Genomic DNA, 5,949 nt, shown 5'->3' on the forward strand with positions numbered 1-5,949 from the left:
GGAGAAGCTACTAAGGGCTCTTTGTATTAAGGTATCACTCTCTCTTTGTTCTGCAAATTTACTATCTCTTTGTTACAGTAAAGCATATACTCCTTAGCATTCTCATGCAGATAAGAGTAAATTGCAATTTTTAATGGTCTCCTGGCCTTGAGGCAGGAAAGGTTTGAACTTTTTGTAACCTAAAGTACTTTCTGAGCAGGCGCAATTAGCTAATGCATATAAGCCTATCCGCCCCGCATACTTAAGTAGTTAATTATAATGCACATGCGACGGATGATGTGATGTCATTTCATATATGTTTGTATGAACCGAAAATGAGATGTAAGAGTTCCTGCTTCTGCACACGTGCTCAGGAGAGAGGAGATAAAAGCCAGCTGAGAGTTGTCCTCAGTGGTTGGAGTGATCCTTTGTTTCCGCTCCAACCCTATTTGCAAATATATACCTTTTGTGTTACTAATGGAGTGTGTCTGTGACTGAGAGTTCTTCGCCTCCCGAGAAACGAACCATAGCAATTTCTGCAACACTTCTGAGGGCATTTCTGGAGGGAGGGAGGGAATTAGTGGTTTAAATGTGTCCCCTGCTGTAATTCAGTATGGAAGACAGCAGCAGATTGATATGCACCTCTCCCTGCTGGTATTTACTGGGAATTGTACACCGGGCTTAATTCTTTCAAAAGCCTAGCACATGCAAACTCTGACACAGCATTTTAAAATAAACAATTTAAAATTTTATAAACATATTTAATTTAACAAGGATTAAATCCTGTTATGTGTACAAGGGGCCCAGACCTCCCCCAGTAGTCACACCTGGTCCTCTGCTTTGAACTTGGACAAACAAAACAAAACAAAACAAGCAACCACCTAACACAAAACCTTTCTGATCTGGGCAAATGAATGATGAAACAAAAAGGTATGCTATTCTATTTGTTGAAAAGGAAACCTCCCTCCTCAGGGTAAACAAAGAAACAAGTGTTCAGGCAACCATCCTTCAGCAGGGCTCTCACCTCCCTGCCTCCAGGTCAAGGTTGCCAAGTCTGCTTATAATAAGCAGAATTTGGCTTGTTTTCTTTAAAAAAGTCACTTTAAATTTTTGAGTCATGGGTTGGAGTTTTTTGGGCTTGTTTTATTTGAGATCGGTTATTTTGGGCTTTTTTTAATAATAGGTGGCTTTTAAAAAGTAATAGTTCAGGGATGGGCAAAATGGCAGATCCAGCCAGCAGCCAGACTTCATTTCCCAGCAGCACCTGCCCACTTGTCTAGGGCCGGTTTGCATGGAGCCCCAGCGGCAGCTGCACTGTGATAGCCTGGGGCAAGGGTTTCTATGGATAGTGGCCCCAGCAGTGCTTTCAGGGTACATGGCAGGGTGCAGAGCTGTTCCATTCAGCCTGGGATCTTGTAGTGGTGACAAAGTGATTCAGAGCTGCAGCCTGCGTGCCCCAGGCAGGGGCGTGCAGGTAGCGGACTGGGGCTCTGCCCAAGCTCCTTGCAAGGCTGACACCGTGGTCCAGAGCAGGGGCAGAGCTATATATAATTCACTGCCTGCCCACTGCTGCTTATTCCCTTGAAGGCAGCCCCTAATAACTAGTTCTTCCCCCTGCAACTTGGGATCTCCCTGGGATTACTTCTCCTTTAAAGTACTGGGAACCCTGGCTCCCTATTACACTGAGCCTGACTAGGCCCTAACTCAGCACAGCCTCTCAGATCTCACAATAGCTGTGGCTAAATACTCAGGGGGTCCCTTATCATCCAAAGTAGAAACACTGTTATGTTGTTATTGGTGGTTGATTTATAGTTTTCATAGATTTCATAGATTTCATAGACATTAGGGCTGGAAGGGACCTTGGAAATCATTGAGTCCAGCCCCCTGCCCAAAGGGCAGGAAGTCAGCTGGGGTCACAGGATCCCAGCAAGAGAAGCATCCAATTTGCTCTTGAAGGTGTTCAATGTAGCAGGCTGTTCCAGACCTTGGGGGCTTGGACAGTAAAGAAATTCTTCCTTATGTCCAGCCTGAAAAGGTCTCACAGTAGTTTATGACCGTTCGACCTCGTGATCCCTTGGGGCGCTCTGGTGAACAAACATTCCCCCAGATCCTGGTGGTCACCCCTGATAAACTTATAGGTGGCCATCAGATCACCCCTGAGCCTACGCTTTTCCAGGCTAAAGAGCGCCATGGCTCTCAGCCTGTCGTCTGTTTTCCTGACCTCTGATCATGCGCATGGCTCTTGTCTGGACTCTCTCAATTGTGGAGCCCAAAACTGGACACAGTACTCTAGCTGCGGCCTCACCAAGGCCAAGTACAAGGGGAGAATGATGTCCCGGGATTTGCTTGAGAAGCATCTATGGATGCAAGCCAGTGTTTTGGTCACTTTACTAGCCGCAGCATCACATTGCAGGCTCATGTTCATCTTGTGGTCAATGATGACCCCCAAGTCTCTTTCTTCTGTAGTGCTATCCAATGTAGCACTGCCGAGCCTATAAGGATGCTGCAGGTTTTTCCTCCCAAGGTGGAGAACCTTGCATTTTTCAATGTTAAACACCATCAGGTTCTCGTCCGCACATTTGCTGAACCTGTCCAGGTCAGCCTGGATCACCCGCCTGTCTTCTGGCGTGGATGCCAAAATTTGGTGTCATCGGCGAACTTGGCCATTCCGCTTCTGACTCCAATGTCCACATCATTAATGAAAATGTTGAACAGTATGAGTCCAAGAACAGAGGGAGACCCCACTGGTCACAGGACACCACGATGAGTGACTTCCATCAATTACTACCCTCTGGGTCTGACCACAGAGCCAGTTTTCCAGCCAGTGGATCATGGTGGACTCCTGGCCACAACTGGCCAGTTTTGCCAAGAGGTGATTGTGGGATACCAGATTGAAGGCTTTTTTGAAGTCAAGATATACGACATCAATCTCTTCTCCCTTGTCCAGGTGATAGGTCACCCGGTCTTGGAAGGAAATGAGATTGGTCAAGCAAGACCTACCCACAACAAACCTGTGCTGGCTATCCCTTAGGATGTTAGCGTTGGCCAGTCCATTAAGGATAGCCTCTTTAATAAATTTTTCTAAGATCTTCCCCAGGATAGAAGTCAGGCTGATAGGCCTATAGTTTGCCGGATACACTTTCCTCCCTTTCTTGAAAATAGGCACGACATTGGCTTTCTTCCAGTCTTCGGGCACTACACCAGAGCGCCAGGAGTTTTCAAAGATCCGTGCCAGGGGCTGGGCTATGATGCTCGCCAGCTCCTTGAGTACACTGGGGTGTAAATTGTCAGGTCTGGCTGACTTGAAGGTATCCAGCTTCTCAAGGTGTTCCTTCACGAGGTCAGCATTAATGGAGGGCAGGGAATCTCCCTCACCCACACCTCGCTGTCCTGTGGCGGGCATGGGCGTCCCATGGGACTGATGAAAGACTGACGCAAAGTACCCATTTAATAGCTTGGCTTTTTCCTGGGCGTCAGTTGTCAGATGTCCCATCTGGTTTAGCAGGGGTCCAATGCTCCCCACATATCTGAAAAAGGACTTTTTATTGTCCTTGATGCTTGAAGCTAGTTGAAGTTCAGTTGCAGTCTTGGCTTTCCTGGTTTGCTCCTCGCAGGACCAGACCGGTGCAGAATAATCCTCCTTGGAGATGAATCCCATCCTCCATCCTTTGTAGGCCTTTCTTTTTAGCCTCAGGAGGTCTGCTAGGTCCCTGGAGAGCCAGGGGGGCTGCTGTGTCCTCTTCCTGCCTTTCCTTTGAGATGGAATAGACGTAGCTTGTGCATTGAGGATCTCTCCCTTGAGGAGCAACCACTCTTCTTGAACTCCCCTCTCCCTGGGGTCATGGTCCCTTCAGGTCTCACTGACAAGCCTCCTGAGCTTGTCAAAGTCGGCTTTCCTGAAGTCAAGGACTTCCATGTTGCTGACTGACTTGCCAGCTTTAGAGCAGATGGTGAAGGTGATCAGCTCGTGGTCACCGTCACTCAGCTTCCCATCAATCACTAGGTCGCTGATTAGGTCATCCCCAGTAGCCAGTATCAAGTCGAGCAGCGCTTTACCTCTCATTGGCCTGTAGACTTCTTGAGTCAGGTAGAGGTCATCCATGCATGATAGGAAGCTTTGGTAAGTGATCTTCCCACGAGATGTCTGGGTAACTGAAGTCTCTTGTAACAACCATGGTCCTGGAGCATCCAGCCTCAGCAAGTTCCCGGGTCAACTCCTTGTCAAGCTCTTGACTTTGGGTGGGAGGTCTGTATTAGACTCCCACTGTTGTGTCCCCTATGCCATGTTCCCCAAGGATTTTAACTCAGAGGGTCTCTAGTCATCCACCCTGGTCGTCAACATCAGCTTGCAGGGACACGTAGCTTTCCTTAACATAGAGAGCTACACCCCAGCCCCTTTTATCTACTCAATCCCTCCTGTACAGGGTATAGCCATCTATACCTGTGGTCCAGTCATGGGTGGAGTCCCACCAGGTCTCCGTTATCCCTATAACATCATAATTCTTTGCATTAAGCAGGAGGACGAGCTCCTCCTGCTTGTTCCGCAAGCTCCTGGCATTTGTGTACAGGCAGGCGAGTGTCCCCTTGGGGGCTCTTGCCTTGCCCACAGATTGTACCAGGGCTGGGGCAGGGGTGGGCTCCCTTAAGTGCCTTGGCCTGCTGGCTTTGCAAGGGTTGCTGAGCGGGCCAGCAGTGGCAGTAGTCCCCCCGTCCCCCCACAGGCTTAGTTTAATGCCCGGTGGAGCAGGTCAGCCAGTCTGGCTGAGAAGAGCCTCCTTCCCAGGGGAGAGAGGTGGAGGCCGTTTCTTCCTAGCAGCTCGCTGCCTCTCTCGCCAAAGAGCGGGCTGTGGTCACGGAAGCCAAAGCCTTCCAAACAGTCTTTGGTTGACTACGTGGATCCTCCTCTCCCTGAGCCCATACCCCGAGACTGGGAGGATCGACGAGAACACCACCTGTGCCCCCAGACCCTTTAGCCCCTCTTCCAAATCCCTGTAGCGCCTCATGACCCCATTGGGAGCGCTCCGAGCCGTGTAATTGGTGCCCACATGAATAAGGAGCATGGGATAGTGGTCTGTGGGCTGGAGGAGCTTTGGGATTCTCTCTGCAATGTCCTTGATGTGGGCCCTCGGAAAGCAGCAGACTTCCTGGGCTAAGTGGCTGGGGCAGCAGATTGCCCCCTCAGGATGGAGTCTCCCACAACAAACACCTTATGTTTTGTCTTGGGGAGAGTGGGGGTGGTAGCTGCAGTTAAGCCTGTGTTGCCTGCCGGGGCAACTCAGCAGGCTCTGCTGGAGCAGCAAGATGTACATACCTGTTGCTAAGCTCCGGCGGGGCAGGGGCCTTGTTGTGGCAGGCCTTAGGGCCCTTGACCACCTTGGTCCATGCCCCTGGCTGGACAGAGAGGGAAGGTCCCAGAGTCCTCCTTTGTCCTGGAGAGAGACTGTGGTCTACCCTCCGGCTCCCGAGGGAGAAGGGCCTGGCAGTAGGAGTCAGTCTCCAGCTCACAGTCCCTGATGGCACGCAGTCTGTGGCCTGTGGCCTGGAGCTCCTCCAGCTGGTGTGCCAGAGACCCCAAAAGGGAGCAGACCCCACAAGGGGAGGTGGCCATGCTTCCGGGCCCCAGAGCCTGAAAAAGGGACAGGCAGCCCCTGCAGCTGAGTGCCAGGGGCTCTGTCTGCGTGGAGCCCGGAACCATAGGCTCCACCTGGGTAGCCATCTCTGAGGGGGCGGGGGGGGGCCGCAGAGCCCGAAGGGATCTGAGGGGTTCAGTGCGTGCCCATCCATGTCATGCCTCTGGTAGGCTGGCTACGGCTGGGACTATCTACCCTGGGGGGTTCGCAGGCAAGGTCTCGGGCTCTCCGTGCACGCCCTCCTGCGCAAATTCCGTGCTAACTCACATGCCAGCAGACAAGCGCGTCTGTTTCTGCAGCCTGTTTGCATGGCTCTGGTTGCATGGCTCCCTGTGGGGCT

Source organism: Crocodylus siamensis, chromosome 4 (assembly GCF_052110815.1).
Source record: "Crocodylus siamensis isolate JL-2025a chromosome 4, ASM5211081v1, whole genome shotgun sequence".
Classification (NCBI taxonomy): Eukaryota; Metazoa; Chordata; order Crocodylia; family Crocodylidae; genus Crocodylus; species Crocodylus siamensis.